This window comes from Ornithorhynchus anatinus, chromosome 7, assembly GCF_004115215.2.
Source record: "Ornithorhynchus anatinus isolate Pmale09 chromosome 7, mOrnAna1.pri.v4, whole genome shotgun sequence".
Lineage (NCBI taxonomy): Eukaryota > Metazoa > Chordata > Mammalia > Monotremata > Ornithorhynchidae > Ornithorhynchus > Ornithorhynchus anatinus.
This window is the reverse complement of record NC_041734.1, coordinates 26,912,678-26,938,106: the sequence shown is the minus strand read 5'-3', so window position 1 is coordinate 26,938,106 and position 25,429 is coordinate 26,912,678.

Genomic DNA, 25,429 nt, shown 5'->3' with positions numbered 1-25,429 from the left:
TGACCCCCACGAGGGACATCCTGATTACCTTGTATCTTCCCCAGTGCTTAGAATAGTGCTTGCTACATAGTAAGCACTTAACAAATACCAGTGTCATTATTATTATTATTATTGGCTTTCCCCACCATTGAAAAATGCCCAGTTTTTACCTATTCAATGAGTGACTTCTGAAGGGGCCTTCTAGTCAGTACATTAGTCATCAGTGGTATTTATTGAGGTCCTAACAAGTGTGAAACACTTTAATAAGCAACAAGACTACAGAGAAGCAAGACCTGTGCCCTGTCCCCAAGTTGCTCGCAATCTAAAGGCCTAAGTGGTTCAGGAAGGTCAGAATGAAGTAATACCAAGTTTTTGAATATATGAATAAAAATCCACAGAGGATAGCCGTATTCATATGTGTATCACCAAGATAACCATATATGTAACAAGGTGGCTGGGATGCTGAAATATCAAGTCAGCCCTGATGTCACCTGTCTAAGGGACGTTGGGTTGGCTTTTGAAATGGTCTGGGTGTCTGCTCAATTCTACCCATCCCAAAGCAAAAGGGTTGGCCACCTCCCCCTCCTACTCTCTCCACCGTCAAAGCCTTACTGACGGTGTGTCTCATCCAATAACCCTTCCCTGATTAAGCCCTTCTCTCCTATTCTCCCTCTCCCTTCTGTGTCACCCAGACTTGCTCTCATCATCCATCCCTCTTCCCAGCCCCATAGCACTTGTATACACATCTGTAATTTATTTGTTTATATTAATGTCTGTCTCTCCCTGTAAACTGTAAACTCATTGTGGGCAGAGAATGTGTCCCACATGCTTAGTATACTGCTCTGACCACAATAAGCACTCAATAAATCTGATTGATGGATTGATGGATTGCAAACATGTTGCCCCTATTCAGGAACAGCTACCACTTACGGTTCTTGCCACTCAAGTAATAATAATATCAATGATAATGAAAGTTTAAGTGGCTACTATGTCCCAAGCACTGTGGTAAATCCTGAGATAGATAAAATCTGATCAGACACAGTCCCTACCCCACATAGAGTTCACAGTCTAAGGAGGAGGGACAAAAAGGTATTTAATCCCCATTTTACAAAAGAGGAAATTGAGGCATAAGAAAAATAAGGGACTTACCCAAGGAAACACAGAGGGCAGCTTGATGAGATGGGATTATAAGCTCCTGACACAGTTTTGTGCTCTTTCTACAAGGCCTTGCTATTTCTCTAGAGATGATTACATCTGGAATGGCAAAAATTTTCAAACTCAATGTGCAATTTTTCAAGGAAAATTTCACTTTCTGCTTTCCTCCCACCTGGTCTGTGTGAGGGCAAGGAGAATGAGGCTCTACTGTGCTGGGGATTGCTCTGTGTGTGTCTCTGTGTGAGAGACCCACTCCCTTTCATCTCAGCACTAATGGCTGTCTGACAGACTAAATCTTGCTGCACTCCCCCCACCACAGCCCCAGCTCCCCATCTCCATCTCCCTATTATCTCCAATCCTTCATGTAGAAAATGTTGAACTTTTCCAGATACGAGTTAGTAGACATTAGAGATGCTGTTATCCAGCTAATGGACACTTTGGGAGTCTTCCAAGAGGAAAATTGTAGGGTGATATAGGGAATAAATTTATTTGTCCCAATCCCCACTCTACTCCCAATCTCACTAATCTCAAGCCAAGGTGAAACTAGGGCTGGGAGCAGACAAAGGGAAGTAGAAAGCATGAGAGAAGAGGAGGGGACTCCTTGGCTCCCTTCTTCACCTCCTTCCTCAGTCCTCAATCTCTTATAACCAAGTGGGGCTCTGTCCCCTCCCCAATCCAGCCACTGTCTGGGGGCAGTTTAGGGGTGAGTGCTTGGTTTGGGGCTGTTGGAAGGTATGCAGAAGTCATTCCCTCCCCATCCAACCCCCTCTCATTCATTCATACAACCCGATTCTCCAGATGTTGGGAGAAAGACAAGGGGGCTGGAAGGGTAGGGGTTCAGGCTGGGTTTGTTAGGAGCTCCTCCTGGGTCTACTACTCCCTAACTGTGGTTGACCCTTAAGGATCTGTTCCAAGTTCCCTTCTCTTTTCCATCTATCTTCTCTCCCTTGGAGAACTCATCTGTTCTCATGGCTTCAACCAAGATCTCTAAATCAGATGCCTCCCAAGTTTTCAGATCGTGAGCTCCGTGAGGGACAGGAACAATGTATATTTCATAAGCATGTATTATCTTGTAGCACTTACTACTGTGCTCTGCATTAAGTAAGAGCTTAATAAATACTATTAGCTCCACTAAATCATTAGCCTTCACTTCTATCCTTATCTGCAATATTGCATCTCCTCTTGCCTCTGACATATGTACACGCTTGTCCAGCTCTGTATGTCCAAAACTGAAGTGCTCATCTCTCCTAAATCCTTCCCTTCACCAAATTTTCTCAACCCAGTTGACAAGAAATCATCCCCCCATCTCTCAAGCCAATATAAGCTAGACATTATCTTTCACTTCTCCATTTCTATCTGCATATTCAGTCTGTAACTAAATCCTGTCAGTTCTTCCTACACAGCATCTTCAGAAATTGTCCTTTCTTCTCCATCCAAACTGCTATCATGCTGGTCTGAGCACTTATCATGCCTTGGCTTGCCTACTTCATCAGTCTCCTCACTAATTTCCCTGCCTCCAATCCATCCCCACCCCATCACTATGATGGCTGGATCATTTTCATAAAACATCACTCTGAGAATGTCACCCCTCTCTTCAAAACTTCCCCCTCAGCTATAGCATGCAGTTAGTCTGACTTGATGGGCAGAGATCATCCTGTATGGCAAACTCACCACAGATTGACCATTTACAAACTGATCCTTCCCTTTTTCAGGTTTACTAAGTTTCGGCTTTGGCACTGCTAGTGAAGAGGGATTGAGGTTGAGGGGAGGTGGGAGGGTGGGACTCTTTCAACAGCCAGGGCAGGGATGAGGGGTTGGGGTTCAGAGCAACACACCCCATATTTGCTGGGAGATTTTCCTATAGCAGGGAAAAAAGGAAAAAGTCACCAGGTCTTAAGTTCCACTTTTCTTTGAAGAAGCCTCCGTAGGGTCCACGACATGGAGGTAAGCCCTACTCTGCCTCCCCTCCCAGCTTCTAGACACACTCCTCTCCCCTTTCCCACCCCCATGGGTGTATGGATTGAGCGGGGCTCTGGTCCGGCCCTAGAGGATGTGAGGAGAGCATCCCCAGAGAGAGAAGGGGAGAACTGGGAGGTCACACTGTCCTCAGTCTCTTCTAGGCTACCCTAGAACTCTGCTAGACTCTTGCCACACTTGTACATTGAGGGCAAGTGGCATCAAGTGAGATTTGGTCCAGACATCCTCTCAGTCGCATCCAAATTGCTCTTCTGCCACCATCACCTTATATTTTGTCAGTTTCTGCTTTTGCTTTGGAACAAGCCAGGGGCTGGCAGTCCCAAGTCATGAGAAGCAGAGTGTCTGCTGCCATGAAAAGCAATATAAAATGGGTGCTGATTGCCCACCATACCCACCTTCTTATATTCAAAACCAGTGGATTTGCATCACTGTTACAGAGGGCTCAGTAGGAAGACGATTATGTTAGGTCATGGTGAACATTTGTCCATAATACCATCCTGCCTCGGGGAACCAATCAAAGGAGGAGGTGGAAGGGGCAGATTATAAACCAGTTTTAATTAGAAGAACCTTAACAAAAGGTTTCGTGGAGCTCTTTCATTCGTTGTGGGAGTCATAGGCTAGCAAGCTGCAAATCTGTCATGGATCCTCTCTGAGTGGAGCAGAGATCCCTGACTCTTAGCCTGAAGACACTCATTCAGCCCTCTCTACACTGCTTAGCTTCTCCCTTCTATTTTACCCCCAACTCACTCACCAAGTTATTCACTTTGCCTTATTCTCATCTCTCTCGTCACTGACGTCTTGCTCACATCCTTCTTTCTTTCTGGAATTCCCTCCTCTTTCCTATTTGACAGACCATTTCTCTCCCTATTTCAAGCCCTTATTAAATCAAAACAATCAATCAGTCAATCATATTTATTGAGCACTTACTGTGTGCAGAGCACTCTACTAAGTTCTTTGGGAGAGTATAATTTAACAGAGTTGGTAGACATGTTCCCTGCCCACAAAGAGCTAAATCATGTCTTCTCCAGGAACTTGTCCCTGATTAATCTCTCATCTACCCACCTTATCTCCCTCTCATCTACCTCTTCCACACTTCCTGGTCACCTGAAGTCTTGGTTATTCATCCACCTTGGACCATTCAGTGGCCTTCTGTCCATAGCTTTAAACTCTGCTCTTCACTCTACCTGTGATTTATTTTACTGTCTGGCTTTACTGTTACACTTTAACTTCCTGGGGGCAGGGATCGTTTCTACTAATTCTATTACACTCATCCAAGTACTTAGTACAATGCTCTATGTAAAGTGGGCACTCGAAAATGCTATTGATTGATTAATAGCTCTTAATCAATGTTCCTTTCCCAAAAAACTCCATTGCCAGAATTCCAGGGATGGGAGAATGGGTCAGGGATGAGTTCGAATATCAGACAGAGGGGGGAGATAGCTTTATTTAAGTTGTGCATGTATCTTTATACGTTCCAACAGCAACAAAACTGGCCACTCTAATGGGGACCTTCAACTCCTGTGGTGCCTGGATTCAGTGAGTCCCTCCTGATGTGGTAAGAAGGTATCAAGAAGCAGCATGAGCATGAGTCAAGGTGTCAGAGGACCTAGGTTCTAAACCCAGCTCCACCTTTTATCTGCTTTGTAACCTTGGTCAAGTCACTTCATTTTTCTGTGCCTCACTTCACTCATCTGCAAAATGGGGATTCAAAATCTATGCTCTCTCCTACTTAGCATGTGAGCCCCATGTAGGATCTGATTATAATAATGATAGTAATAATGATGGCATTTGTTAAGCGCTTACTATGTGCCAAGCACTATTCTAAGCACTGGGGTAGATACAAGGTAATAAGGTTGTCCCACGTGGGGCTCACAGTCTTAATCCCCATTTTACAGAGAGGTAACTGAGACCCAAAGAAGTTAAGCGACTTGCCCAAAGTCACATAGATGACAAATGGTGGAGCCGGTATTAGAACCCATGACCTCTGACTCCCAAGCCCGTGCTCTTTCCACTGAGCCATGCCATTGTTCTTGTCTGTCTGTCTCTCCCATTAGACTGTAAGCCCGTCAAACGGCAGGGACTGTCTCTATCTGTTGCCGACTTGTTCATTCCAAGCACTTAGTACAGTGCTCTGCACATAGTAAGCGCTCAATAAATACTACTGAATGAATGAATGAAATGCTTCCCATTACTGTGTATGTACCTCAACATATAATACAGTGCTTGGCATGTAGTAAATGGTTAACAATTATTATCATTATTATTGTTGTTATCACCTCGAGCAGCTGAAAGTGGGGGAAAAGGCTGTTACCTGATGGACCTTCATCTCAGAGTGCCAGAGCCCATGGAGCAATCTGGTCTGGTGTTCCCAGACAGGAGGCAGGGAAACATGGGAAGATGGCCAAATTCTGGTATCTCGTGGCTTTGGCCACGGAGTTCTGAAGTGCCAGTTGAAACCTCCATCCAATCCCTCTCCTATGAGTCACAACATTTGGTAAACAGCTGAGTGATCTAAAAGTTGAAGAGGAAAATATGTCCACTGCAGAAAAGCAGCATAAAGTAAAGGAAGCGGCATGGGCTTGGGAATCAAAGAACTATTTGCTGGTAGTGTGACCTTGGGCAAGTCATTTTTCATAATCATCATCATCAATCGTAATCATCATCATCATCGGTATTTATTCAGTGCTTATTATGTGCAGAGCAATATAGAGAAGCAGCGTGGCTCAATGGAAAGAGCATGGGCTTTGGAGTTAGAGGTCATGAGTTTGAATCCCAGCTCTGCCACTTGTCAGCTGTGTGACTGGGCGAGTCACTTAACTTCTCTGGGCCTCAGTTACCTCATCTGTAAAATGAGGATTAAGACTGTGAGCCCCATGTGGGACAACCTGATTCCCGCGTGTCTCCCCCAGCGCTTAGAACAGTGCTCTGCACATAGTAAGCGCTTAACAAAAACCAACATTATTATTATTATTATTACTAACCCCTTGGGCGAGTATGCTACAACAGAGCTGAGAGACATATTCCCTGCCCACAGTGAGTTTACAGACCAAAGAGAGAGACAGACATTGATATAGATAAACAATTTCAAATATATAATTTATAGATACGTACATAAGTGCTATGAGGTGGAGGGTAGGACAAATATCAAATGCCCACTTGTCGGCTGTGTGACTGTGGGCAAGTCACTTAACTTCTCTGTGCCTCAGTTCCCTCATCTGTAAAATGGGGATTAAGACTGTGAGCCCCACGTGGGACAACCTGCTTCCCCTATGTCTACCCCAGCGCTTAGAACAGTGCTCGGCACATAGTAAGCGCTTAACAAATACCAACATTATTAAATGCCCAAAGGTCACATATCCAAGTGCATAGAAAATGCAGATGGAGAGGGAGCAGGGGAAAAGAGAGCTTAATCAGGGAAGGCCTCTTGGAAGAGATATAACCTTAAGAAGGCTTTGAAGATTGGGAGAGGGGTGGGTGGTCTGGCATATATGGAGGAGAAGGGAGTTCCAGGCTAGAGGAAGGATGTGGGAGAGGTGAAATAGATGAGATTGGGACACAGTGAGTATGTTGGCACTAGATGAAAATGCAGTGTGTGGGCTGGGCTGTAATAGGAGATCAGAGACCCAAGGAAAAAGGGGGCAAGTTGAGTGAGGGCAAGCTGAGTGAATGCTATAAAGCTGAAGGGAAAGAGTCTCTATTTCATGGGGAGGTGGATGGGCAACCACTGGAAATTCTTGAGGAATAGAAAGACAGGGGTTGAATTTTTTAGAAAAATGATCTTTGCAACAGAGTGAAGTTTGGAGAGGAGTTGGGAGAGACAGGAGGCAGGAAGGTCAGCAAAGCAGAAGATACTGTACTCAAGGTGAGATAGGAAAAGTGCTTGGATCAGCATAGTAGCAGTTTGGATGGAGAGAAAAGGGCAGATTTTAGCAATGCTGTGAAGGTAGAACTGACAGGATTTGGAGACAGTGAATTTGTGACTTGAACAAGAGTTAAGTTAAGGATAATGTCAAAGTTATAGGCTTGTGCATCAGGGTGGATGGTGTGTTTGCTACAGGGATGGGAAAGTCAAGGGGAGGACAAGGTTTGGGTGGGAAGATGAGGAGTTTGATTTTGTAGATGTTTAGTTTGAGGCACATTTAATTTCTCTGTGCCTCAGTTTCCTCCACCTATAAAATGGAGATTCACTACCTGTTCTCCCTTTCAGACTGGGAGCCCCATGTGGGGCAGGGAAAGATGGAAGCCTCTGCTTGGAAGTGGCCCTTTACCAACACATATGCGAGTAGTGCTCCAGAGTTCAGTGTGAAACTTCACTGTCAGTCAAGCAGTGTTTAATAGAGTAAATCCCAAATACCATAGTCTTGGAGGACTTGGAGCTTTTACTAATGAAAGCAATTTTTGTGTTTGTTTTTGTGAGGGCCTGCTGTCTAATTTGCTTCCAGTAAGGTAGACCCATGCACTGGGTATTCATTTTCCTTTTTTTTTCTACTAGAGATGAAATTAACTTTCCAGCTGAACTAATTGAAATTCACTTCACTGATATAGAGTCAAGCAATATTAATATTAATTTCAATTCAAACTGCTTTACAAAATGGGGATTTTTCCCCATTATTAAAGTAAGAAAGAAAACCCTCATTAGCATATCTAAATGAAGAGAGTATGATTTGTAACAGAGTATAATAGCAATCAAGAAAAGCTATGAAATAGCATTATTCTCTCAGTATGCCTACTGAGATAGTTATCACAAGTTAAATGTGAAATCTAACCTAAAGAAATCAGATAGCTGGGCATTCATAGATATGTATTGTAAATAATTCTATTCAAGATGTTAGAGGTTCCCTTAATGTCACACTATAATTAAGGCTGTTGCATCAGCAGATCATATTGTCTTTGAGCATCCCTTTCAAGGAAAACTGAGAGATTGGAGAAGCTACAGAAGCAGCCAAGCTAATTTGTGTTAATATTGGACTGAATAAAGAGTTGATTTCATCGAAGGCAGATGGGAAGATATTTCTGGTTTTTCAAATGTTAATAAATAGAATTTAATTTCATGAAATTTCAGAGTAATTCTAAGGATAATTACCTTAGGAAAAATTCTCATTCTCAGTGTGCACAATGAAGTCAACAGCATTTGCACATTCACTTGGGCTCAGAATTTAATCATGTACAATGAATGCTATTAATGTTATTAATAATGATGAGACTAATAATAACAAAAACAACAGGTTAGGCCCCCATCCAGTCTTAACATAATGGGGTCTTCAGAGCCTGGGGGTCCTGATGATGGAATGGGAATTTCTCCTCGCAGATGTGAATATTCCCACCTGTCTACCAAAATGGAAAACTATCTCTGTGAATCTTGGCAGAACCACAACCTCTTGTAAACCAGGAGCCTATCTCTCTGCTCAGTGTCATAGCCTTGTACAGACCCAGGACCCAAGAAGGGATCAGAGAGGAACCAGATGACAATTAGAATTTCCTGGAGAGTCAGGGTCCAATGGCAGGATTTCCTTAGTAGCAAAAAACGTACTCCTGAGCAGAAAAAAGCATGTTGAGAAAACCTGCGGCTAAATGATCTGAAGAGGGTGAGACTAGAATCTGGGACATCCCAAGAGAAGTGAGGAAGGACCAGAGAAACAGGAGCCCCAGGACACCTGCAGGGAAGTAAAGCAGGTTCTGAGGGGGGAAACTATTAAGTTTAGGGAAAGGCAGTTTGAACCGTTTTTTTTTTTTTCATTGGGACCATGTTAAAAAAAAAATTGTAGAGATTTTAGATCTTCGTGTCTGCCTGTGGTAGGGACTTTTGGGGAGTAGCTCTAGGCACCGGGGAGACACATGGCCCCAGCAAGCCCTGAACGTGGGAAGGAGAATTTTGTCCGTGAGCTTTCTGCAGCCTGCTCCAGGACATTGATGGTTGACTGGTCTCCAGATGACCTCCGTGACTCTGGGTAGACACGTGGGCTTCAGTCATAGTGTGGTGGCTATATGAGGGGTGTAGGGGAGCTCTGATGAGGTCCACAAAACCTGAGGTAAAAGAATGGAAGAAGTGGAGGGTGTTAGGACCTAGAGAATGGAAGAGCTGGAGAGCTTAAGGCCCTAGGGAATGGAAGAACCTAGCTCCAGGGTCCGGGTGATACAGAAATGACTCAGAGGGCTCTTTTGGCCAAACTTTGGAGTCGAGAACCCCCAATAACATCACAACCAATAATCCACCAACACTATTTATTGAGCCCCTACTGCCCTGTACTAAACATTCGGATGGGGTTTTTAACCCTGATTTTTAACTATCAGAGCAACTCCGTTTTGCCTCTAGGCCTTCTAGTCCTCAGCTCCATGGAAGCTGAATAATGGAACTCTCTAAAACAATGAGAAAAACAACACCAGAGTCTTTAACCATTTGTTGGAGGGCAAGTTAGGGGGTGTTAGAAGATTCATCTCAACTAAAAAGGAAGGTTGCATCTGGTCTTATTTTCTGCTGAGGCAGTTGTCCAAGTTGCCTATCTCCTCTGCCACACCCAGCAGACCACTGCTCTATTCATCTTCCAAGTCAATCTAAAATCGGGTCTCCTCCTGGAGGCCTTCCCTGACTAATCTCTTATCTCTCAACTCTCCCCCCACACACTTCATAGGTCGGACCGGCCAGCTCCTCACTCAGGAGAGACAAAAAGAAGTCAGGAGAATCACTCCGTGAGTCCCTTCACTGAAGGAAGTTAGATTAATGCCTTATATAGCAATATTTGGAAATGGGGAAATTGGAGGGAAGGACAGAGGGAGAAGTAAGGGTCAGAATAGATGCATCTCTATTTGGATATCCTGCCGACACCTCAAACTGAACACATCCAAATGAGAACCTATTTTCTTTCCACCAAATCACTGTCCTCTCCTTAATTTTCCCATCACTGAAGACAGCGCCACCATCCTTCCTATCTCATAAGCCTGTAACCTTGGTGTTATCTTCGTCTCTTCTCTCTCATTCAATCCACAAATACAATCTATCATTAAATCCTGTTGATTCAACCTTCACATCATTATTATGTTCCACCCTGTCCTCTCCACCCAAACTGCTTCCATGTTCATCCAAGCACTTATCCTATCCCACCTTGAATACTGCATCAGTTTCCTCACTGACCTCAAATCCTTCTGTCTCTCCCACTCCAGTCCATACTTCCCTCTGCTGCCCAGATCATTTTTCTATAAAACCATTCAGTTCATGTTTTCCCACTCCTCAAGAACCTCCAGTGGCTCCCTATCCACCTCCATACTAAACACAAACTCCTTACTATCCACTTTAAAGTATTTAATTACCTTGCTCCCTTACCTCATTGCTTTCCTCTCACTACTCAGCGCACACACTTTGCTTCTCTAATACCAACCTACTCATTCTTCCTCAATCTCATCTATCTCACTGCCGGCCCCTTGCCTGTGTCCTATCTCTGGCCTGGAACACCCTCCCTCTTCATCAATCAATAGTATTTATTCAGCACTTACTATATGCAGAGCACTGTACTCGGCACTCAGGTAGATAATATTAATCAGTTTGGATAGTGTCCATATCCCACATGGGGCTTACTGTCTTAATCCCCATTTTATAGATGAGATAAATGAAGCACTGAGGAGGCAAGTGATTTACCCAAGGTCACACAGCAGACATGTGGCAAAGCCAGGATTAGTACTCAGGTCCTCTGACTCCCAGGCCTCTGGAAAGGCCATACTGCTAATGTCCGGCAGACGACATTGCCCCCTCCTTGCCTTCAAAACCTTATTAAAAGCACATTTTATTCAAGGGGCCTTCCCTCACTAAGCTCTCATTTCCTCCTTTTCCACTCTCTTCTGCATCATCCTGGCCCTTGGATTTGCTCACTTTATCACCCCTCCCTCAACTCCACAGCGCTTGGATTCAAATACGTTATTTATTTATTTATTCTACTATCTGCTGCCCGCTCTAGACTGTAAGATCATTGTGGGCAGGGAAAGTGTCCACCAAGTCTGTTATATTGTACTCTCCCCAGCACTTAGTCCAGTGCTCTGCACACAGTCAACACTCAATAAGTCAGGAATGATTGATGGATTGATGGATAAATTGTTGCCAAAATCTAGGTGCAGCTTAACCTAGTGGAAAGAGCATGGACCTGGAAGTCCGAGGACATGGTTTAATAATAATAATGTTGGTATTTGTTAAGCGCTTACTATGTGCAGAGCACTGTTCTAAGCACTGGGGTAGACACAGGGGAATCAGGTTGTCCCTCGTGGGGCTCACAGTCTTTAATCCCCATTTTACAGATGAGGTAACTGAGGCACAGAGAAGTTAAGTGACTTGCCTACAGTCACACAGCTGACAAGTGGCCGAGCTGGGATTCAAACCTATGACCTCTGACTTCAAAGCCAGTGCTCTTTAAACTGAGCCACACTGCTTCTCCAATTTGTTTGTCTATTGAAGCATGACCTAGTGGATACAGTAGGGGCCTGGAAGTCAGAAGGTCATGGGTTCTAATCCCAGCCTTACCACTTGTCTGCTCTGTGACTTTGGGCGAATCACTTCACTTCTAAAAATCTCTTAGGACAACAGTGCTACATCTTGCAGGCAGTCAGTGATAGAATGGCCAACTAAATTAAAGTTTTTTAGCTTCTCTTGATTCCTTCATTCACCTCTCCCTCCACCCTTGCTTGGGTCCCAGTAGCTTCCATGCATACATGAAAATTCGACCGTTTTGGCACTGTGCAGCATATCCTTATACTCCACAATGTATCATGACTCTCATTATTATATCATTAACATAATCCAACTTTCTGTTCAGGGCAAAGGGCTTTTTATGGTCTGACCCCAATTCATTAAAACTGTATTAATATGAAAACATTCAGAGGGCAGAGAATTTTATAACTGCAGCCAAAAGAAAAAAAATGGTGCATAAAAGATTATGGTCTTACCCATAACTAGTAAGGATTTTCCAAATGTTTACAGTTCTGATGTCAGGCAAAAAGATACTCTGTATTTGAAAGTAGCTTCTCTACAGAAAATTATGTTTTTAATTGTTTTTAATTTTCCTGTATTCATCCTGATGAGGCTTTAAAACCAGTCAGCCTCTCCAATAAGACCTAGCAAACAAGGCTCAAAGCTAAGGTCCTTGGGGTTCTTTGATGAGCATAACTATATGTCCTGGTGCTCGATCTAATTCCTGACCACTTATGATTCTGCCTCCTTGAGATCCTCCTTGATTCTGAATTTAGAATGACAATCTGCTTACCAATCTAGTTTTTCTACTGCCATGGACCCAAGTGAAGCAACCCCAGGGTTGCTTTTCCCTGGTAAAAGAAGACTACCCTGAATGGAGATTACTTGTAAATCCAAGTCTAAATTAAATTGTGAAATGTCTTCTGAGGTTAGATGCACCTCCATAGACATTGTTATTGTGTTTCTGACTGACAGTGACCCAGAATGTGTATATCTCCTTTCTCATCCCTAGGCCTTGGGGAAATGAGATTTGAAAAGACATCTATGGGTGCTGTAAGTCCAAGTGATATTTGAGGACCATAATTACTATTTCAGACGAGGCTGCTACGAGAAACACAGAGATTCTTAGTGTCACGTATTGGTGAAAGAAGAGAACTGACCAAGATTTGGGTTCATACTCAAAACTCAATTATGTAGAATGTGCCAAATCTACATAGGCAGATATTTTGGGTAATGGAGGTATTTTAAAAAGAGAGGTACTGTACCACCTGTAAATAAAATGTAAATAAAATTAAGCCCCGGATAATTAATCATTTAGAGACAGTATTTAGATAATGGTGCATTTTTCTTATTAATTGGTGTGCCGCTGAACTGACCTCGAATGTCCATTTTTGGTCAACTGTGAACTCTGCCATTAGAGGGCAGTACTATACCCTGCCTTATCTTGTCCTTTCCCTCTCAGGGTCACATTCCTAAAGGTACCTGATATTTTCTTTATAAGTGGGGGAAAAGAGGGCATATTTGCATACAACTATAGTATATAAAGTCTGGATCTATTGAGGGTTTACGGAGGTTCTGCAAGAGACTGTGCTACGACACGTTAATCAGGTGAAATCCTTCGAAATGGTTAGATAAACGAGCAGTTTATAGCAGGTACTGATAAATGAACTTCGTAGTTCAAATTATGAAGTCGCCCAATCTTGCAATCGGGGGTGGCATCGGAGAAGATGGAGGGAGGAATTTCTGTGACCCTGGGCGGCTCTCTCCCCTCAGTGAATTGAAAGTGGGGTGCAAGAAAGGAGGGCTCTGTGGGAAAATAATTTAAGAATGCTCAATAGTTTTTAAAAATAATTAAATTATGCTCTTCTCCCATTTTCAATTATTTAGGAATTAATAGGAAACTGCCCTCCTTTTGATTATGTAATAATAATAATAAAAAAATATTTGTTAAGAGCTTACTCTGTGCCAGGCATTGTGCTAAGCTCTGGAGTGGATACAAGCAAATCGGTTGGATAGAGTCCCTTTCCCAAGTGGGGCTCACAGTCTCAATCCCCATTAATAATGTTGGTATTTGTTAAGCGCTTACTATGTGCAGAGCACTGTTCTAAGCACTGGGGTAGACAAAGGGGAATCAGGTTGTCCCACGAGAGGCTCACAGTCTTAATCCCCATTTTCCAGATGAGGTAACTGAGGCACAGAGAAGTTAAGTGACTTGCCCACAGTCACACAGCTGACAACTGGCAGAGCTGGGATTCGAACTCATGATCTCTGACTCCAAAGCCCCTGCTCTTTCCGCTGAGCCACGCTGCTTCTCTGATTATACAGATGAGGTAACTGAGGCACATAAAAGTGAAAGGACTTACCCAAGGTAAGGACTTACCTGGGACAAATGAACCTTCTAAGTGGCAGAGCTGGGATTAGAAACCTTGACCTTCTAGTTCCCAGGCCCGTGCTCTATCCACTATGCCAAGCTGGTTCTACAGCAGCATGATTATGTCTTTCATATACCTCCCAGGTCCCTTCCTCCAGAGCTTCCTCCCTGCAGCAAGTATCATGGGCACAGAGTCTCTGGAGCATGGTTTTCCCTCCTGGGGATGTTCATGGCTCCCCTGAAGCTGAACAGGCAGCAGACTACGGGGCGGGCACCAGGCCAGAATCAGATTGCAACACATTACTGGCAGATGTCAATCATCAGGGACACAGAACCATGTTGAGTCATAATTCAACCCCTTCTATTGGGAATGTAGATCTGGAAATTCACCCAGACACATTCATAAGCCAAACAAATGTCTTTCATGCAAATCGCACACTGGTCATGTGCCCATTGTGGTAGTTCCAGAAAGGCTTGGATAACTATGTTTCCTCATTAAGTCGACAAATTGAAAACAGACTTGTGTGCTTCCACGGTAGTAACTAAGGGGACTGATAAAAGCTAGGATTAAGCATGGTTTTCCCCTGTTTGGATAGATCTTATCACTACAACGATACTGATATGAGGTTTTATTTTGGCAAAAAAAATGGTAACGGTAACATGCTACTGGCATGTGAGAAGTTGGGTTATTTAAAGAATTGAAATGCTCCTTTACTGTTAGTTGGCTGTGTACATCTATAACACCCTCAGGAATAGCTAGTATTTGTGAAAAGGGATTGAAATGGGGACTCATCTTAATAATTGTGGTATTTGTTTAACACTAGGGGTCAAGTACTGGGTTAGATCCAAGTTAATCAGGTTGAAAACACTCTCTGTCCCACATGAGGCTCACAGTCTAAGTAGGAGGGAGAACAGGCATCTAATCCCCATTTTACAGATGAAGAAACCAAAATACAGAGAAGTGAAGTGACTTGACTAAGGTCACACAGTAGGCAAATGGTGGAGCCGGGATTGGAATCCACATCATCTGATTCCCAGGCTTATGCTCTTTCCATTAGGCCACACTGCTTTTCTTCAACTAAGAACAGTGAAAGGCAGCCGCTGTGATGGAGTCTCCTTTAAAGCCACGGTCCTGGGACTTTGACTTCAGGATTAAAACCCAACAAATGAGAATTGATTACAATGCGAGTGGCTGACTTGGGGCCACTTGAATGTACTCATCCTTAGTCTTCATATTCCCACTGAGAGACAGAGTGCAATGAGTGAGTAGACACACAGGATTGCAATAAATTAATAACATTACAGTACATTTATTGTTTGCCAAATAGTGTACTACCTGGTTAAGAAAGTAAAATAGAGTTAGGAGATATTGCTTACTCAGGTTGCTTACTACCTGGAAGGGATGGAAAGCACTGGAAGAAATTACAGGGAAGAGGAAATAATACAACTTAAAATGTATAGAAAAGTCCCATGTTGGGGAGATTACCCAAGGGTGGAAGTGTTGAAGTGGAAAGTGGGGAAAAATTGCTCTTCTCCCACTCTACCCCTATTTATCTCTTCCTCATCTCCCATTTCTGGGCTCTTGCTCACTCTTTTCCTTCCTGGAGCACCCTCCCTTTTCACGACTGTCAGATCATTCCCCTCCCAATCTTCTAAGCCCTTCTGGAATCATGTCACCTCCAGCAAGCCTTCCCTGAACAATCTTTCATCTCCCCATCTTATTTTCCCCGCTGCCACTTCAGCACATTCATATCACCTAAGCACTTGGGTAATTATCACCCAGCGCTATTGAGCATTTCCACACTAATCTTTAAATTCTTGCCCCTAACTGTAATGTATTTTAGTGTCTGACTGATTGTAAACTCCTCGAGCACAGGGATTCTATTCTATTCTAGCACTCAGAACTAGCACTCAGTACAGCGTTTGGCATAAAGCACTCAATAAGTACTGTTGATTGACTGGTGCTGGGCAGAAGGGAGGGTGCTAGCAAGAGGTCAGCAGTGGGAGCGGAAAGTACAAGGCCCAGTGAGTAGGTTAGCTTAAGAGGAATGAAACTCATAAACCTCGTCTATCTTGCCTCCAACTTCTCATCTATGTCCTGCCTCTGGCCTGGAATGCCCTCTCTCCTCAGATCTGACAGACAATTGCCCTCTCGGGAGCCTTAATGAAGGTACATCTCCTCCAAGAAGCCTTCACTGACTAAGCACTCCTTTCCTCTTCTCCCTCTCCCCCCTCTTGCTCCCTTCGATTATCCATGCTCTCAGCCCCACAGAACTTATGTGCTTATCTGTAATTTATTTATTTGTAATAATGTCTGTTTCCCCCACCTCCCCCGGCCAAGACTGTAAGCTTGTTGTGAGCAGGGAATGTGTCTGTTCAATTGTATTGTACTCTCCCAAGTACTTAGTACAGTGCTCTGCACACAGTAAGTGCTCAATAAATATGATTTAATGAATGAATGAATGAATGAATGAATGAATGAATGAATGGAGAAGAGAGTGCATAAGTAGGAGAGAGAGAGCTGATTGAATGACTTTGAGCCAAAGATAGGGAATAGCTTCTTCTCGATGAGGGGAGAAATGGGCAAATCACTGGAGCTGTTTGAGGAGTGGGGAGGTGTGTGAAGAGTGACAGCTTAGAAAAATGATCTGCACACTTGAGTGAAGTATGGACTGCAGAAAGGAGAGACTGGAACCAGGTTAGTACATGAAAAAATTGATGCAGGAGTCAAGCTTGTTAGGAAAAGTGCTTGGACTTGTGTGGAGGCAATATGAATGGAAAGGGAGGGTATATTCTGAAAATACTGTGGGGGAAAAAATGAACAGGATTTGAACACAGACACAATATTGGAATTGAAAGAGAGGGAGAAATCAAGGGCAATACCAAGATTAGACTCAGGATATGGCGAGGATAAGAGGGTTGTGAAGTTAAATGGGCAAGTTAGTTGGAGGAGAAGATTTGGAAGGGAAATTGAAGAGTTCAGTTTTGTTATATTGAGCTTGAGGTGCCAGGGATAGCCTGGTTCTTCCCAGCACTGACATTAGATGGATAGATGGGAATAATCACTAGTGAAATCCCAAAATGTTGCCACTAACAAAGACCAAGCCATAACTGTGACTTGAAGTCATTTTCTACATCAGTCTAAACCTAGCTGTTGTTGACAAGGCTGTGCTTCCACTCCCTCAGTTACTAGAAGGAAATCTGTCCAGTGATGCAATAGATGAAAAGTCAAAAATAATTAAAGGGAGAGATTCATATATTTTTCCCCTGAGTCCAAGGAAATCTACTGCAAGTAGCTCAGTAGATGGCATGGAAATCATACATTAGCAGCATATTTGTCACTGTCATGTTGGTTTCATCTTTCACTTTAAAGACAAAAAGAAAAAGACAGTAATAATCCTGGTTTGATTTGGTAATGAAACATGAAAACTTATTGGAAAGCAAAAACTCTCTGAGCAGTGATTTTTATAGTGTATATTTCATGTTGAGTAGGATAATAATAATTATAATAATTATTATTATTTTGGTATATAAGCACTTACTATATGCCAGGCTCTGTTCTGGGGTGGATGACAGCAAATTGAGGTGGACACAAACCCTGTCCCATGTTGGGCTCACAGTCTCAATCCCCATTTTACAGATGAGGTAACTGAGGTATGGAGAAGTGAAGTGACTTGTCCAAGGTCACACAGCAGACAAGTGGTGGAGCCGGAATTAGAACCCATGACCTTCTGAGTTCCAGGCCTGTGCTTTATCCACTACACCATGCTGGTTCTATTGAAACAAAAGTTTATTGCAGTCTAAAAAAAGTCCAATTGTGGGACAAATGAACCTTCTAAAAGGCAGCCAGAAAAATTTGGTTAATATTTCATGTCTCCAAATAACGGTCTCTCCATATTTATGCTATCAAGATATTTATGTTTTCAATTTTCTTAGACACTTTTATGCAGAGATGTTGCTATTACTACTACTAATGATTATGAAAATAATAGGAATAATAATAATGATGATGGAACTTGCTAAATGCTTAATAGAGAAGCATCATGGCCTAGTGCCAAATGCACAGACTTGGGAATCAGAGGTCATGGGTTCTAATCCCGGCTCCACCACTTGTCTGCTGTGTGACCTTGGGAAAGTCACTTCACTTCTTTGTGCCTCAGTTACCTCATCTATAAAATTGGGACTGAGGAACCTGATTACCTTGTATCTACCTCAGTGCTTAGAACAGTGCTTGGCACATAGTAATCGCTTAACAAAAACAAGTATTACGATTATGTGCCAAACTACTGTACTAAGGGCTGGAGAAGATATAAATTCATCATGTCACAGTCCCATCCCACATTCGGCTCACAGTCTAACAGGGAGGGAGAAGAGGAATTGAATCTCCATTTTAGAGATGAGGAAAGAGGGGCACAGAAAAGTTAAGTCCATGATCACACAGCAGCAGGGCTTGGGGTTCAGAGGGCACGGGTTCTAATCCCAGCTCAGCCACTTGTCAGCTGTGTGACTTTGGGCAAGTTGCTTCAATTCTCTGGACCTCAGTTACTTCATCTGTAAAATGAGGATTAAAACTGTGAACCCCACGTGGGGCAACCTGATTACCTGGTATCTACCCCAGCACTTAGCACATAATAGTGCTTTGCACATAATAAGCGCTTAACAAATACCATCATCATCATTATTATTATTATTAGAAGGAAAGCTAGGCTAAGATGTCCTCTGCATTTCCCAGAAGAGAGAGATGAAGATGAGGACAAAGAGAAGGTTGAAGGCATCAGTAACTTAAAGAAATAGGGAGGATGACATACAATGCCTGATTATTTTCATTGGGATGAGGCTGTGGCTGCTACTGTGTCTGTTCTGACTGCTGACCTAAACCAAGAGAAGCCTGAAATTCTGCTCTCTAGCTACAGTGCCCTATTTTTCCTATCCTATTCACCATTGTCTTTGTCCTTTATGTTGTTTTTAGTATTTTTATTTTTTTATTTTTTCCCAAACTTTAGGTCACCAAGCCCCTCTCCTCCCTTTATTCTTAAATATATAGGCCTCTTTGGGGACTGAGAATATTGTCTAATTCTCATCCCTTTATTTTTAACCTAGTGCCTAGTATGATATTTTTCATACAGTAGGTGCTGTTACATCCCAATAAATCCTATTAGGGACAAGGGGGTTAGTGACTCAGCTTTACCAGTAGAATAAACCACGATATTCAATATCACAATAAGAAAACATTTTTTAACATACAGAAAAACATTAATAGTAAAGGATCCTGCTTCTCTTAAACCCTCAACCCAGGGAGGATGAGATCTTCGGCACTTTTTAAGCCCTTAATCCAGGGGCATTGAGACTTTCTACTGCAGGATGATTAACCTCCATGATATTTGGTCCGAGTACAGCTTTAAGACCAACATGAGCATCCCAGTTAAAAGGTCTTCTCCAACTGCACAGGCTGTAACCATCCGCCCTTCAGAGGACAGAAAATAGCCAAGTACAGGCTGAGATTCAGCACAGGCATCCCAGACAGAAGGTTCTCTCCAGCCAGGGCTGTCTAGTTTGTCCTTATGGATAACAGTGAGCATCAGTGAAGGCTTTTCCCCAAGCCTTTATACTATGCTTGTTGACTGTTATATCCTGCTCCTTCCTCATAATGGCCGTAATCTTTCAATTACAGTTCCATTATCTTCTGCTCTTAGAAGCCATCTCACCCAGACCCCTGCCGATGTGTCAACATTTAGGTCTTGGCTAGGAACCAATTGGTCTGGCTCAGCTGTGATGACAAGAAGCATTATGCTAAAGAGATTTAAATTAACACAGTGTTTACACAAGGTGCAAACTGCAAACTTCAGTGTATAAAATTCAGTGGAATTCAGTGTTGAATTCCATCCCAAGTCAAGGTGGACAAGAAGTGTTCTTCCAACTGTTCTTTCTTTAGTATTGATTGCCATGTTGCATAAAAGGAATAGAGGGTGGAAAAGGGGAGGCATCCAAGGGCCAAGTGAACAGAATGTCCAGCTCAACCAAGATTTGTGGAAGATGAAAATCAGGTGCTCCATTCCCTTCACAGGTGTTAAGTTTCTGCAAAAAAATAAAAATAAACTATGTAGCTTCTGCTAAATCCTTGTCCTCCCAACTATCTGAAAGCTAATGGAGGTTAAGAAATTATTTCCTCCCACACTGTATATTGTCTCAATTAGCAGAAAAAGATTTTTGTTTCTTCTTACTTGCAATCTGTATTTGCAAATAAATGTCTTTGTTTCGCCCTTCCCTTGTGAACTGAGTAGTTAATTAAAAGGAAGAGTAGACTGCATATTCCATTTGGAATTAATATAATGGATTCTATCCTGAAATTGCTTTCCAGAATCTACCAAAATGATCATGTGGAGGAAAGTCAATCAGGTGAAAAGTTAGAAAAAATTAAGCCCTTCCCAAGTTCTTTGTTCAGAAAACACCACCACTTGTCAGCTATGTGACTTTGGGCAAGTCACTTCACTTGTCTGTGCCTCAGTTCCCTCATCTGTAAAATGGGGATTAAGACTGTGAGCCCCACATGGGATAATTTAATTACCTTGTACTACCCCAGGGCTTAGAACAGTACTCAGCACGTAGTAAGCGCTTAACAAATACCATCATCATCATCAAGTCTGTCTCAAATTACCTACTTAGCCCCAAGTCACTGCAACCCCCAACACTAGACACACACACACACACACACACACACACACACTTTCCTGACATAAGTATTCCAGCATGACACAGATCTTGAAGTTTGCTTCAAAAGGTGTTAGAAACAGTTACTTGCTGCCCAAAAATACAGTGTGACTGAAAAGACAAATGTGCCATCAACACTTCCTCTGCTCTGTGAGTCAATCAATCAATCACTGCTACTTACTGAGCGCTTACTTTGTACAGAACACATATTATACACTTGGGTAACTACAGATACAGCTGGTAGATACGATCCCTACCCTCAAGCAGGTTACTACCTAAAGTTGTATATGTATGTCTGAAAAGTCCAATTCAGACCATGGGTACTAGGGTGACCAGACATTTCTAGCTCACTGGGGGCAGGAAATATGTCTACCAACTTTGTTGTAACGTGCCTATCAACTCTGTGGCACTGTACTCTCCCAAACACTTGGTAGAGTGCTCTGCACACAATAAGCGCTCAGTAAATACCACTGACTGATTGATTCTTTATTAGGAGGAGAGTAATACATTTTGGGTCCTAACTTGACACCTGAAAGTCCTCTGGCAGCCTTACAACTATCCTAGTGTGTATGGTGGCCCAGTATCAGGGAGGTAGAGTGGAGGTCAGGACCTCCTGCCTAGGTACTACTTTCTCCTCTTTACTTGACTTAGACTGTGATCCCTAAGTGGGGGCAGGGACTTCATCTGACCAGACTATCTTGTACCTACCCCATTGCTTAATACAGGGCTGGGCACATAGTACTCACTTAACAAATGCCATAATACTAAATTCACTGAGAGCACTCATTTCTGTTGCCACTCCTGTTCCTACTGTCAGAAAAATGGCCCTGCAAAGGCTGTTGCTCTCCGTTTGCAGGGAGTCTGGTATGATGTGTTTCTGAATTAGCCGGAAACTTGAAATTGTTTTAGAGTGGCCATATTGGCGACTGGATGTGGGTCTGGAGAAAGGAGATGGGAGATACTGGGATGAATGGGATAAATAAAACCATCTTCAGAGACAGTAAGCCACTGAGATTACTGTCTCTGAAGATGGTTTTATAAATACATTTTACGGCATTTATTTGAATCATTAAATTTTTGGCATAATGTCAATCCATGATATTGAACCCCAAATTGCAACCAAACCCACAGAAAATACTTAAGCAGTGAGGGAGGTTGTTTTCTTAATAATAATAGTTATAGTAGTTATGGCATTTGTTAAGTGCCTATTATGTGCTGGGCAGTGTTCTAAGTTCTAGGGTGGATACAAGTAAGTTTGGTTGGACACAATCCCTGTCCAACATGGGGTTCAAATCTCACTCTCTATTTTACAGATGAGGTAATAGAGGCACAGAGGAGTGAAATGACTTGCCTAAGGTCACACAGCAGACAAGTGGCTGAGCCAGGATTAGAACCCATGACCTTCTGACTCTCAGGTCCATTCTCTATCCACTATGTCATGATGCTCTTCTTTACCTAAGAGCCTTTGGAGTCCACCCTCCCAGGGCATCCTTGACAACATGTCCTCCCCCTTCTGCAGGGATTTGCCCAGAGGACAGGTTTTCCCCAAAGTAGTAGTAGTAATACTAATAGTAGTAATAATATTTGTATTGGTAGTAATATAGCATTAGTAGTATTTATTAGACTCCTGCTGTTGGCAGAGCATTGTATTAAACACTGGGAAAGAATATACAGGTTGGAATTAGATATGGTCCCTGTCATTTGGGGGGCTGACAATCTAAAAAAAAAGGAGGGGAAGAGGGGACTGTCAACAGACACATAAGAAATATCACAAACACTAAGACAACATGAAGACGGAAGGCAAAGATCAGTGGGGACTGTGGTTACAGGAGAAGAATTTCTGATCCTCTCAGCTCAGAGTACACAGTCACAACTGCAGCCACAATGAGCTTTGACCAGAAACTAAATCTGCCAGGATTTCCTGCCCAGCCCAAAGTGGGTCTCAGGTGAGAGATGGGAGAGGAGGGAATTCAAGTACCAGTAAAGAAATCACTGCACTAAGTTTTTTATAGGAAGACCAACTCTCTCTCTAGTATAGGATAACCTCTGAATATCACTCAAGGGATTGAGCACTGAGTGATCAATGATTTTTTTTTTTAATGGTATTGGTTAAGCTCTTACTATGTGCCAGGCACGATACTAATCTGGAGGGTAAATATAAAAGTATAAGATAATCAGGTTGGAGACTCACTTTATGTCGCACATGGGGCCCACAGTCTTAATCACCCATTTTACAGATGAAGTAACTGAAGTTCAGAGACGTTAAGTAAGTTGTGCAAGGTCGCCCAGCAGATAAGTGGCAGAGCTGGAATTGGAAACCAGATACTCTGACTTCCAGGCCTGTGCCCTTCTCTGGGCAATACTGATTATCGATTCCCCATCAAGTGTAGATAAAAGTTGTTGAAAATGCTTCCAGAACTGCTCTCTGGGTAAATTCCCTATGAAGGATTTGGGGTTCAGAATGAATCAGGGTACCGACTCCCATCGCCGAAGCAGAGAAGAGAAGCAGCATTGCTCAGTGGAAAGACCATGGGCTTGGGAGCCTGAAGTCATGGGTTCTAATCCCAGCTCTGCCACTTGTCAGCTATGTGACTTAGGGAAAGTCACCTAACTTCTCTGTGTCTCAGTTACCTCATCTGTAAAAAGGGGATTAAGACTGTGAGCTCCATGTGGGACAACCTGATTACCTTGTATCTCCCCCCACATACACTTACAACAGTGCTTAGCACATAGTGAGTGCTTAACAAATACCATTATTATTATTATTCTTATTGTTATCAGGTGTTGAGGGTCCTCAGAGACATTGAAATTGGCTGGGGTACAGAGAATTTCAGGGGGCCATTGGCTGAAAAAGGAAAATTCTAAACTTTTAGACAACTCTGTTGACAAGTACCCAACCCCTGCCTCTTCTTCGAGGATCAATGTGGCTTTAATCATGGAGTCACTAATAAAAGAGGATTTTGTAACCGGTACAGTTCCTTGACAGTTCTAGGTTTTTTTTTACTTTCTAATCCTTTTTCAATCAGACTCCACCTGATATCTGGACTTATTTCCATCTACTTGGTTTTCTTTACTGGTCACGTCCTTCCCCTGCCCCACCCCTTCCCCACCTGACTCACACTCCCTTCAGTCTTTTAAACATCCAACCCCAAGCTTCCCCTGCACCTTCCACCACTCCTCTAGACTGAACCTGAATTCTGACCCTGTGATCTCCCTCAGCCAATCCTCCAATGGATTAGTCCAGCTATGTGGATCTTTTTCTAAGAAAAAAAAGTTCAGTCAATGATCCTTTCAGTTCTCTAGAATCTCCAATGGTTACCCATCCACCTCCAAGTAAAGCAGAAACTCCTTTCCATTGTCTTCAAAGCACTCCATCAGCTCGACCTCTCCTACCTTCCTCCTACAGCCCAGCTTGCATGTTTCAATCCTCTAGTGTCAGCTTGTGCCCTGATCTCATCTATCACACTGCCAACCCTTTTCCCATATCCTTCCCCTACAGCCTCGAACTCCATCACCCTCCATATATGTCGGACCACCACTCTCCCCAACTTCAAAGCATTATTAAGGTCACATCTCCTCTAAGAGGCCTTCACCAATTAAGCTTTCTTTTCCCTGGCTCCCTCTCTCTTCTCCTTCATCTATGAACTTGGATCTGTGACCTTTGAATATTTTTCACCCCACCCTCAACCCCATGGCACAGATATATACAAGTCTATAAATCATATATTATAATTGATTGTCTCCTCTCTAGACTGTAAACTCGTTGTTGGGAGGGAACATGACTACTAACTCTGTGGTATTGCACTCTCCCAAGCACTCAGTACAATGCTCTGTACTCAGTAAGCACTCATTAAATACTATTGGTGATGATGATGATGATGATGAAGATGATGATGATGATGATGAGCTTCACCAACACAGCATTTCCACTGCTCCCCGTTGCAGCTGACCTCTGGGGGTCAACCATGGGGGAGAGAAGCTGCCACGATCTCATGCCGTCGAGACTCCCATCAGCCCCTGCTTCATCCCCATAAGGACTCAACCAGTGCCAACATGAGATCTCCTCAATTTTTAGAACGTTAGGAAGGTCACTGCTGTGGCTTTGCCTATGGCTTCTGAGACTGTTGACCTGAGCTATTTGGAGCCTAAAATCCTGTTTTTCTTCTACTTATTGTCATCATTTTCTTTTATAGTTTTCTTCACCTCTCCTTATTGCCTGTCTCCATATCTTCCAAGTCACCTTATTCTTCTCTTGGTAGCCCCTTGGAAGCCTGGGACAACGTCTATATATCATCCAAATACTTCTTGCCTAGCATTTAGGATACTTCTTTGCACATTGTAAATACTTAATATATATTACTATTATTGCTCATTTAAACCTTGTTCTGTCATGGCTGTCACTGTACCTTTGGAACAGAAATGTGATTCGATTTTAATTCACATATCCTCTGCTGGGGTCTCCAGCATGTAAGCATACAACAGATTTTAATAGGACTGGGCCTAGCTCACAGCCTTCCATTACTCTGCTGGGGATGGGGAAAGATCTAAATTCCACTCCAGCAATTGTGGCATCACCAACCCTTCTGTTCCAGAGTAGCAAAAAGATCTTGGTGAATTTCTCATGACAGTCAAGTTCACTTAGCAAATGCTAGAGCTCTGGTCTATTCATATCATCATATGCTTTTGTAAGAGATCTGGCCTTCTGCACTATTCTTGCACTTGTCAAACTCCAAAGATCTTATCAGCTGTGCCACATTTGATCTGAAACTACATTGAGCTTCAGGGAGTAC